This window comes from Camellia sinensis, chromosome 3, assembly GCF_055761805.1.
Source record: "Camellia sinensis isolate YWXY chromosome 3, ASM5576180v1, whole genome shotgun sequence".
Taxonomy (NCBI): Eukaryota; Viridiplantae; Streptophyta; class Magnoliopsida; order Ericales; family Theaceae; genus Camellia; species Camellia sinensis.
Genome location: NC_138963.1, coordinates 76,347,292 through 76,360,166, shown reverse-complemented (window position 1 = coordinate 76,360,166; position 12,875 = coordinate 76,347,292).

Sequence of the window (12,875 nt, the reverse complement as noted above, 5' to 3'; positions counted from 1 at the left end):
TCTGACTGGACTTCCAGGAACTCACAGACCCAATCAACATCTCAGAAATCAAACCCCAAACCCATATAATCACATAAGCATGTTATCACATAGCACCTCATCATATAGATATCTCTATCAAGTGAGATAAACCCACTGTGGAACTAACCACTCTCTACATACCCAAAGTATTCGAACCTGGTACGCTTTGATACCAAGTTGTAACGCCTCGAAAATTAGGCAGGATATATCTATGCAACGAAACTCACCTGATAGACAAACACATACACACACATATATATATATAGCTAACTATTTCATACATCCATTTCCATTAAATCTCAAATACCAAATACATGTTGTTCACATCTCAATACCCCAGTTCCAATCCCAAGCATGCATTTTACAACAAGTATGAAATGGAAGCCAAACAGATAATAAGTGTCCTACAAGCTTACAAATTTATCCAAGAACATTCTTGGTTACACAAAATAGAGTTTCAACTCAACGCAAATATAGCCCTGGGCTTACATTCAACAAATAACAATTAAACAAAAATAGAGCCTCAACTCCGAGTCCTCCCAAGTCAATGCCATGGCGGAGGCATATCACCTGTACCTGAAATGGTTTCCTTATAGGGTGAGCCATAGCCCAGTAGAGATATACTACACAACATATAGACCATGACAAGACTAAAAAGGAGTATGCTCATGCCATGCTCATGATAAAATATTTTATATCTCTTTTTATCAAGCATGCAATGCTGAGATGCAATAACAGATATAAATCCATTTCCATTTTAAACTATATCTGTTACATGAATACAGGCTTTGTGAATCTCTAGGTGAGTGTCTGCAAGTAGGCCCCAATGCACTACCACTGTCATTTTTACCAGTAAACTAGAAGGCTCGACACCTAACCATGTGGTTCCACACCCCCTACCCAGATTCACCAAGTATTCATCTTTTCACAAACAGATACATTTACAAACATTTCTCAAAAACTGATACATTTCTAATGAAATGAATGTAATGCAATGTCCAATGCAACAAATGAGAAATGTGGTTCGATTTACCTAAGTCTGATGCCTTTCTACAGCAATCATAGTTATCCTCCACCGATAGCCCAAACAGATATTTCTAAACAGATATTTAAACAATTAAATTCTAAAAATTCTGATAAATTCAATCTATTCCATATCTCATTAAATATGAACAACTACACTACTGTTCATATCACAATCACGTCCGGTAACCTCTCAAGGTCCATTTCTAAACGTATCGGTTTTATTCCAACAGATACATTAAGCAAAATAATATCGTTAATGCCTAAGAAAATATCATTTTCTTTTCAAACTCATTCTCCAAGCATAATTCAACTATGATATCTTATTTTGATCAAAAGCCCCAAAAGTTAAACATAATTCCTTCGTTTTCTTTAAAAATGCTTTTTTGGTCGCAAACCGGTGAAAATTTCAAAACCAATTGAATCGAAGTCCGTTTTTGTTCAAATTTAAAACATAGCTCTTTTATAACCTTACCAACATATTCCAAGTTTACACTTTCGCAATTTGTGCATCAACTCTTTATTTTTCTCAAAATTTCTCTTTTAAGCAAATAAATCACAAATTTTTCAAAAATTCTAATCAAATTATATACAACTCTAAGCTCCATATAATCAAGTAAAAGTACATAAAGAAGTGTAGGAAAAATCCCTATCTCAAGCCAAGAAGCTTTCAAATTTTTCGGCAACATAAATTAAATTTTTTTTGAGCCAAACGACCCATTTTCCGCCTTCTACGTTTTGATCTAAAGGACTAGGGGTCAAAAATGACTTACACTAGATCAAACCTAAGAAAAACCAACTTGGAACCTCTTTTCTCTTGTTTCCTCATGGCAAGAACTCCAAGAATTCCCAAAAGTTGAACAAAAAATCTATTTGGTTACTATTTGTAGATTTTTTTTTTTAAAACTAAACAAATATCTAACCATATACATATACACCTATATATATATATATCAATTAAAAATACATTTCAACATCTTTAATGACAAAAGTAAATATAATATTTTCTCATTACAAAATATATTTCGTTTAATGGTACACACCATAAATATTCACAACTCTTTAATGGTAACCAAATAATAATAATAAAACCATAACAATATTGCATGGTTACTAATGTGTCACGATTCAATCAATTGGGTTCAAAATGAATGGAGTTTAATAATTTAATATAAATCCCCAACTGAGATTAAAGTATAAATTCAATTCGATTCAACTCGTTATACCATGGCCCATTGTTAAATAGGCCTTTGCCTTTGGCAAATTAATACCATAGCCCATTGTTAAATAGGCCCTTGCTTGGGGGAAATTAATACAATGGCTCATCGTTCAATAGGCCCTTGCTTGGGGGATACAATACCATGGTCTATTGGCTCTCGCCCGAGCGAAAAAATACCGTGGCCCATTGGATAATTGAATATGATATATTAATTGACCCTTGAGGTCCCATTGCTATTGATACATTGTTACTGTATTGGATGTACCACGTAATTTGTCATTGAATAAGAATTGTTATTGGGATAACACAGATCATTGAGAATTGAATTGAAATCGGAATTGTATACAATATGCTATCGATCAATGGCTTTGTTCATCGCGAAGGATTGACATGATAGCTAATCCAATTGATATTTGTACTGGCGTGGAACTTCATTCATATAACCTCTTTATTCTGTTATTGCTCATTGGGCACTAGCTCACTATTTATGTATATATATATGTAGGTGAGCAAGTTGAACATCAAGGATAGAGATTGCCTCGAAGTCACCCCGTGGTTAGCCTTTTTGGAGCTCCTATAAAGGGGCCAACTTGGTCTCGCAAAGAACCAAGCGAAGTCTAAACCCCCCCTTTTGTTTTAAATCTTGGTTAAATTTTGGTAATAGGGGTTTTAATTTGTACATGTTGACAAGTTTGGATTGTGGCTGAACTTCTTCTTTTGAATATTTATGTATATAAATATATGCACTTACTTTTGTAATGGATGTATAGTGCTAATGTGAACTTTTCATTTATGCATAGCTCGATGGACCTCTTTCATATTTTATTTGCTTCTGCTAAGCCCCATAATTTATATCAATTTGATTTATTCCAACGGAGGCCGTAGGTAATCTATGATTATTGGCCGATCATGACACTAAACCCATAAGGACGGGTTTGGGTCCTGATACCCTAAGTCAAGGTACAAAACGTAAACGCAAATCGAGGTACAAAGCATTAACACAAATTAACGAAGCTTCCAATACAAATTTTACCACTGAACCAAGGTAGAATCAAAACAAACAAAACGATGCTTGAATTAACCATTTGAAAATTAATTTTGCCTATTTTTTCGAAAATGGGCTCAACCATATAAAAACATCGACAGAACAAAAAGAACAAATTATTTCTCTCTCTTTCTATTTTTCTTTTCCTTTTTCTTTTCCTTTTCTTTTTCTTCTTCTTCTTCTTCTTCCTCACTATTTTTTCCCTCTCTGCCTCTTTTCCTGTCTTTTCTCATTTTTCTTTTTTCTTCCTCTCTATCTTTTATTTCTGCTTCTGTTTTGTTTTCTCTATTTTTGCTGTGGTTCTGCACTGTGAAACACTTGGGGCCGGCCGGGCCTAAATGAAGCACAACCGAGCCCCAATGGAGCCAACTAGGTCGCACAGTGGGGCAGATCAGTCTTTTCACGAGCCACGGTTATTTTAAACCAACCCAATCTTCATTTCCACACACACACACACACCTATCCAAAACTCCCTTTCCTCTCTCTCTAACATTCCCCTCTCTCTAGATTCTTCATCTTTTAACAAAATCCTCAAACCCTCACGATTTTTTTCGTAAAACTCACTCACTCCTCTACATTTTGAACCGAATAAAACTTGATTTGGTTGAATTTGGGGGGTTTTCTTGCGCTTTCTTAGATTTTCACACATCTACCCACACTTTTCTCTCTTCCCATTTGAGTTTTCACTTTCTCTTTACTTTCTTTCTTCTAGGGTTTTGGTTTTTTGGGGTTTTCTCTCAATTTCACTCACACACTCACTTTTTTTTCATATTTTCTCATTTTTCCTCATATTTCTCATATATTTCTCCATGGCTAGTGATGAGGTTCTTATTCCTAATCTGGCTATGGCTATTGGCGCCATCCCAGGTACAGATATAAAGGTCGAGAGCGTTCTTAAGCCCGCATTACCGCCTCTTGCCGACAAACCATTTGATGCGGCCACCTTACTAGCCACGTACATATGCTCAGACCCCAAGCGGTATTTTGAGATTCGAGAGTGTCATCCCTGGGATAGACGAGGACGTCTTGCTGTGAGAGCCCGCAGAGTACTTGTCCGGCGATGCCTCCACAGTAAGCAATCTTTCCTTTGTTTTGCACATGTGTTGAATCTCGTAAGCAAACTATCCGTTAATGCTACGCACGCACTGATAACATGCCCAACCTACAAGTGATAGCCAGGAGGACTGGCAGTAATGGATCCATATCCAGTCCCCAGCATTGGTATGAGAGGCTTCCTGTAGAGGTCCGCAAACTGGTCGATGCTGCCGACTTCGGGCCTTTCTGTTCAAGGCTCATATAGATGAGGGCTGAGCCATTGCTCTACGGGGCCTTAGTGGAGAGATGGTGGGACACCACAGACTCATTCCACTTCTCATCGATCGGTGAGCTAACTCTTACGATTTCTTAATGCTTATCGGCCTGCGGATAATGGTCGGTGGCCCGATTCCATTTGATCCTGATATGACGCAGTGGAGAGCTACACAGCGTCAACTTCTTGGGGGTGATTCCAGGCACTACCAGCCACGGGATGATGAGATACAGTTGGTTCCTAGAACGCTTCACCGACCTTCAGCCAGCTACTTCGGATGAGGTCGCCTAGTACACCTGCAGCTTCCTCATGTATCTCCTCAGTACTACCCTGTTTGCGAACATGGAAAATACCGTGGGGCTATATCTCTTGGAAGCACTGGTGCATCTACCACAGGTGGTAGAGTATGACTGGGGTAGCACCGGCCTGGCCACCCTATACTACTGCATGAGCTTCGTATCTCGCCACAAGGCGGATTCACTTGGAAGCTACTAGAGATTGTGAGAGTTATATCCGCATTCTGTTCGGCTTTGTATTCTGTTCAACTTTGCATTTCCTGCTCATTTTTGCTTTGAATTTTTTGTTCATATCTACTTGTCTACTTCACTTTTCTTTCTTTGCTTGCAGCTATGGGTTTACATGTATTTCACTTCTTTGGCGCCAGTCCCAATGAGGCCGATTGAGTTGTCACCACCTCGCTCTCGGTACTATAACTCCCGATTCGAGTGGTGCCGCCGTGTAGACTGAGACTTCCCTTACTTCCGTCGTTTCTTTGACACCATCATTGTGGATCAGGTAAGAAAATATTAGTCTTTACATTTACTGTTTCCACACTGTTATTTTCATACTATTGTTTCCATACCTGTGATATCTGACACTTTTCCTGCATCTTCTATTCACAGGTTGACTGGCACCCTTGGGTGGGCATCTTTCAGGCAGCGATGGTGACTTATGCTATTGCATGGGAGGTCTCTACCATGAGGATCCTATTTGAGGGCCCTTTCAGCAGGGCATACCATTTGGGGGAGTAATTCATTCGCTAGATCCAGGGCCAGGCCGATTCTGACATGCCACATCCTCCTCCTTCCGGTATGAGGATAGTTGATGATCTCCACGATGGGCCCCAAATCGATCACCTCATGTAGGAAGAAGACGGCGACCGGTACTATGAGCCTGGTGACTTCATTGCCTTCTTACAGACTCAGGAAATAGAGCATTTTACCCAGGGTGTGCTTCGTGCCGTTCCTGAGGTTGTTTCTACTGCCGCCGCCACTGCCGCTGGAGGGGTTCCTGTTGCAACTCCTATTCCTGGGCTTCTGGTGATTCCTACTGAGGTTGTATACATACAACCAGACGGGGTGATTGAGCAGCTCCCCCTTGAGCACATTGAGGAGATGGATTGCAGATTGGTGATTGCTCCCGGCATCGAGCAGGTATATATCTCTCTATATGTCTGCCCACTGTGCTTTCTCACTTTCTGCCCACTATGCTTTATTACTTGTTGTCCACTATGCTTTATTACTTGCTGCCTACTGTGCACCATTAGCTTGTTTTCATATTCTCAATTTTTCCTCTTTTGCAAGTACCTGCGGGGTATGTGGATAACCTTATTCAAATAGGTGACAGACTGCTTCTGATGGTGCAGAGGAGGCAGACTGCTCTAGCCACCTATGGGATCGAGGTACACTTTGCCCCTAGTTTACAGTCATTACAATTCTGTTGGTCTCTTCTGATATCTGTACTCTTTTTCAGCTTGAGCCAGCACCAGTTGCACTTGTAGGACCTCCTCCAGTTAGGAGACAAAGACAGAGACGGGGCCTAGTAAGAGACAGATGAGGGGCTGATTGAGGGAGAGGCCGAGTGAGACAGCGTTCACCCTTCGAGGAGTTTTTTAATAAGTACACGACCCCCGAAGAGGTGGGAGAAGAGGTTGACATGCAGTCTAGCAGCCCCAGTGATGACAGTGATGCACTTCCTCTGCAGCCAAGGAGGAAGAGAGCGAGGATGGGTTGCTGATTTTCTTTGCTTTCTTTTGCTTTGTAGTTAGGAACTATGTAGCTTCAGATAGACCTATGTATTTTTTTTTTGAAGACTTTTCTTTTGTTTTTGGTCTTTGTAAACAATGATCGGGGTTGGACCCACTAGTTTATAAAAAAGAAAGATTTTTGCAATGATCTCCTTGCATAATATGTGATGAATGGCGTAACTTTTGCGTGGTAACTTTGTACAAGACTTTAAAACTGCGAATACTAGCTCTTGCATTCATTCTTGGATCGGATAACAACCCACAACCGGGAAAAATGTAAACTACAACTCGATAATAGAAAAGTACAATAAAAACAACTCAAATACACTAAAGAACACTTGATACAAACAAAACTAAACCCAAAATACATCTGGAGTACACCAAGGCAAAATCCAGCCCTTTTCCTACAGCCTGCTCTGTCTGGCCAACTTTTAAACCTGGCCGAGTCCAAATAGGCATGGCCAGGCTTCAATGTGGCATGACTTGGCCCAAAAATGATGTCGGTGAGTGCAGTCCAGCTGTCATGCACTGCCTCTTCTCAAACTCTATAAATGTTGTTCTCCATGTTGTTTTTATGGCAGAATATCAAGTCTTTGGTGTTTTGCTCTCAAGATGGAGATGCTACTCAACAATAGCCTTCGAGACTGGGTAGCCACTTTGGACGGCTCGAAAAAGGTGAACTTTCGTTGTTTCGGCCTAAATGCTCTTTTTTTTTTGGAGCCGTACTTCGCTTTATTTTTCGTTCCTCCATGTCGCTGCTTGATGTTGAAACCTGATGACACATGTATTTCGCTTCAAATCACAAGAAATGTGTCCGACGATCGAAGAGTTTCAAGCATTAATGGAATCCTGGCGCGACGAAGAAATCATGCCTCAGTCCCGTTTTGGCCATGCCCAAGCTTTGGGACGGATATGCGGGTTTACTTTGCATGAGGCTCGATCCTTTGCTCGTGATGGGGAATTGGACATCCCAAGTTTGATTCATCTGTTTTCCGCCATTAGAGATAGAGGCGACCTCCTTTGGTGGGGTTATCGGCAACACACCCTCTGCTTATGCTTACTCGCACACTTCCTTCTTGCTCCTAATTACGGCGGAGCCAGGTGGCCCAATGCTTGAAAGAGGGTAAGAGCTACATTGGTTTAGCACTGGCCAAGACCCTAACAAGTATTATTCCCTACCATTTCTTATTTATGATTCCTCGCATCACTCGTCACTCACTCTCTATTTTCATCTCTAAACCCCTTTTCTTACTTTTCTCTTAACGTACATTTCTCTATTCTTTAATCTCTCTTATTTTTCATCGCTTCCCAGGTATGGCTCATGGATAAACTGAAAGTAGTGAACCCTTGCCCCAAGTACTCGGCTAGAGCTTACTTTTTTCGCCAAAGGCTAGTGGACTTTCTTTCAGAGGGATGGTGGTACGACTGGATGTGCAGTAGATCTGCAGCTGACGTAACTTGGCGTTGCCTCTGGCTTAATGTGACTGAGATGAGCTACAACATGTCCCACCAGCCAGGTATATAGTTGATTGGCCTCACGCACTACGTGTTCTATTTTCCTTTTCGGTTTAGATGCCAATTTGGACATGTTCAGACTTGTCCAAAAGAAGAGGTGGAATACCCGGCTTCATTTTCCATTTGTGGTTCACATTTGCCTCGGTACCTCACTGCTTGGAGGACGAGAGAGCTTTTGGCCCCTGCCCTAGCTTCAGCTACGCCCTTTCTGGCGAGTGCTTGGCTTGGCTTAAGGATGAAACACAAGTTGGGCCAACTTTGGCTGTAGAGACTGCCGCAAACACGAGCAGAGGACGAAGAATCACCTGACTTATCTATGCTTCTAGTTTATTGCTTTGACCTTTCTTTTCAAGTTTTATAATGTAAAAGCAACTTTGATTAGATTAGAGAGTTGGAGAATGTACTTGTGTTAAAATCAATGGAATTAAAGTTGCGAGCACTAAAATTTTTCCTTTTGGTCCCAAAATGGTCCAAGTTGTAAAAAGGTAAAATTTTGAACAAAATCAACTTTTATCAAACCTGTTCAAAACCGTTTTCAAGAATGATCACTGCCTAACACGCATGGAATCAATCCTCAAGATGTACAACTGCAAATCAGAAGATCATAACTGCTTGCAAACTACATGTATCATCATTGCTCTATCTTGCAACTGGCCCTTTTACCAAAAATAGGGATAACATAACCGAGATAAATAATGATGGGCAAAGATGACCTGATCAGACAAATGGACAGGACGGTTGAGTGAGAGATAGTTATTGCCGAACTTCATAATGAAGTTGCCTACGTATCCCAAAGATGGGAATCAGGCCTTATATAATTCGGTTCGGGTTTACCTGAGTATTAACTCTCTCCTTTTACGCTCTAACTTTTGCCAAAGTTGCCTTTTAGGGTTTTCAACCTTACGAGCTTAGTTTTTCTTTATTTCTAATTTTTCATGCTCTAACTCTTGCCTAGGTCGCCCTTCTAGGTTTTCAGCCTAGCAAGCCTCTCAGGGATAGTATTTCTTCAATTTGTCCATGTTAATCGGCTGTGAGAACTCTAAGCCATCTAATTCCATGAGAATAATCATCCCTCATGACTAGATAGATTTGGTGATGTAAGAACCAATCCAATTAGGTCTGAACTTGCCCCTAGGATTGTGAATGGGAGCCCGATTGTATTTCAATACCATGTCCCCTTCCTTGAGATTCTTGCACTTAACTTTCTTGTTAAAAGCCCTAACAATTCGGCGTTAGTAGCCCTGGACATGATATAATGCCCTTAGTTTTCTCTCATCAAACAACATTAACTCCTCAAATCTACTCTGTTGCCAGTCCGTCTCCGCTATCTGACACTAGGCCATAACTCGCAACGATGGCACTTCAATTTTAATTGGCAGAACAGGCTCCATCCCATAGACGAGAGTATAGAGGGTTGCTCCCGTAGATGTTCGAAATGAGGTTCTGTAGCCCCAGAGCGCAAATGGCAATTTATCCGGCCAGTCCCTGTATGTTTCTACCATCTTCCGCAAGATGTTCTTAATATTCTTGTCAGTGGCCTCAATAGCTCCGTTAGTCTACGGTCTATATGTTAATGACTTGTGAAAAGCCAGGTTATATTTCTTAAGCAGATCCACCACTTCTTTCTTGAAGTGTGAGCTGTTATCTGATATGATCTCGTTCGGAACTCCGTACCGGTATGAATTTGGCTACATATGACGCTTTCAACACGGCATAGGACTGAGCTTCCATCCACTTCGTGAAGTAATCAATCGTCACCAGGATAAACTCGTGCCCATTTGACCCCTTTGGTGAGACTGCACCAATAACATCAATTTCCCAAACTGAGAAAGGCCATTGTAGACACCCTATTTTTGACAGCCCATAAGACTTGGGCGTTACTGATGGTTTATTTGGTGATAAAAGGTGTGCAGGGGAAAGATCCAGTTTCTTCGGCAAGGAGAGAGACAAGTCTCAAATTCACACCCCGTTTTGGACCAAAGCTATTTTTGGATGGTTTTTAGACCTTAAAACCCTCTCTTTCAAAACATTTTTGAAATAAAGTTTCTACGATGTTCCGAGGCTCGCATTTTGTCAAACGTTGCGCTTTTCGGTAAACCGAGCAGGAACAAAGTGGAAATGAATGAAAGAGAGATGAAATCTTTGAAAAATCTTTCAAAACACCTTGCTTAGGGGTTTGAAGTTGAAGAAAGGAGGGGAAGAGAGAAGAAACCAAGTTGGAGGAGAAGACAGGCATGAATCTGGGTAGAAGGGAGTCGAGCAGTCCTCGCTGAATCAGGGTTATTCATCTGCAAACTTGGAGTTAATCTATGAGGCCACCACCGTTGGAAAGAAGACTTCCGGGGCTTCATTTTTCATTCAAGAATCTCTTAAATCCGAGACCGGAGGGCGGAGATATGATTGGTTGAAGTTGGGTATCATCCCGGTTGGACCGAAACTGAGCAGCCTTCCCCAAAACAAGCATAACTTTTTTCACAGTTGGAATTTTGATACAAGTCTGCTTCCATTGGAAAGATTACTTCTGGGGCTTCGATTTGGACACAAGATTGACCTAAAAAGGAGTTTATATGAAGAAGTTATGCCCGTTTGAAGTTGGATCTGCAGAGCAGATTTTTCCTGCCGACTGACCAAATAGATGGCCGACCGGCCAGAACAGATGGCCGAACGGCCAAATAGATTACCGACCGGCTAGTTAAAGTAGCCGACCGACCAATTTTGCTAGCCGATGACCTTCCGGAGTATTCTACAGATTGAATGGATGCCAGCTGTGCAATTTGTTTCCCCCCAGATTTTGTCCGAGGGTTTGGCACTTTTGGTGGGAAACTTGACTCATTTTCCCTCCATTTCCCCCCCCCCCCCCTTTTTCCCCTTCTTTGGCCTATATATCAGCAGCTCCAGCTGCTGGTTTTGGGTTACAAAAATTCCCTCTAAGGCCCTTGCATTATATCTCTCTTCCTCTGTATCTCCAAGCTTAAAACCTTCAAGCCCTACACCATTTTACACTACAACCCATACCCCCACCCTTCCATCCTCCATTCCAGCAGCTAGAGGCTGTTCTCCAGAGCTTAGGAGTGCTACATTTTGGTCCAAGAAGCTACCAAAGTTTGGTCTTCAAGGGTGAGTACCATTCCCACTCTTTTGAGCTTATTCTTGTATCATTTTTCTAGCTATTTTTCTTGCTGTTTTGTGCTCCGACCAAAACTGAAAGTACTCTTTATTTGAGCTCTATTTCATGATTCATTAAGGGAATTTTGTCATTTGAGGTCCCCATCTTGCACTTCCTTCTTTATCTCTCCTTTAGGCCCTAATCTTGCATGTTATTTTTGGCCTATGTGTAATATGTTTTGGGGCATGTCATAAACTGTAAGTGAGCTTGTTTTGAGCCCTTATTTAGCATTGAAGAAGGGCTCATCACTGTTTAGATACCCCATGTGCTACTTGCTTTGAAATCCATGTTTTTGCCTCATTTTGCATGTTTTTTTAGCCTATTTTTCTTCTGTTTTTGGACCTTGGTCCGAACTGAAAGTGGCCATATTTTGACCCCCTTGTCATGTTTCATTAAGGGTATTTGGCTGTTTGATGAATTTTTTGTATACTTTGTGTTTTGACCTCTTTTGGGCCCTACCTTGCATGGCATTTTGAGCATACTTGTATATTGTTTTGGGGGTTTCCATAAACTGTAAGTAGTCATATTTTTGGTCCCTCTTCAGTGTTGTAGAAGAGTATTTTTATGTTTGGGCTTTTCATCTACCACTTGCTTCATTGCCTCCCTTGCGGAGCCATTTTTGTATGATAATTTAGTCCCACTTGTACTTACTGTTTGGCCATGCTTTGAACTGTAAAAATGCTTATTTTGGGGCTGCCTTGCTTCTGTATTTTCATTACATGTACCAATTATGCATACTTTGTATAGCTGTAAGCCATTTCATGTACCTAGTTTTGCATTTCGGGAGAAATTCCATGCATCGGGTGTCATTTCGCCTTGTTTCGGGGCTTTTTTCCCCTCATTTTGCTACTGATTTTCACATGTTTGCATATCATATTCCATGTCTTTGCCATGTCTCATTAGAGTGGCATTTCGGTGCCTGAGGGTCGGTCCTCGGTTTGCGTGCATACGTGCACGCATTTCGAGTGTCTCATTTTCATCTCATGGCCACTGATGTGAGTGTGGCTGAGGTCCACTCACATTGGTATAAGTCCATCTTGCATTGTGTATGCCATGTTTCAATGCGTTGTGCATGTTATGTTGTTAGCATTGTGTGTGCCATGTAGTTACATTGCATGTTTGTATGTTTGCTTGTATGCTTAGGTCGCATGTGCATTGTTGTGCATTGCCTCGCCTCTTGATCAACCATGATTGAGGTTGGGTCCCTTTGATGTGTTTCGTGCTTGCATTTCATTTGATATCGAAGTTGCATACTTGGCTTTTGGGCCATCATGCATTGAAATGCGTGATTGGTGGCCCGAGGGTCGAGGGCCATTCTCCCTTGAGTCCATTATATGATAGGGAGCGTGTCCATGCATACATTTGCCTAAAAATTTCATGCCATACACTGCTTGCCCTCTGCTGCTGCCAATTGCAGGTTTTGCAAGAAGCTTTGGCCGGTCGGTTAAATACAGTGCCGACCGGCAATCCATCAATGGCCGATAACTTCATCAGCGGCCAGTGACCATTTCCCATGGCCGGTGCCCATCCCTCCCAGCCGGTGGTATTCCC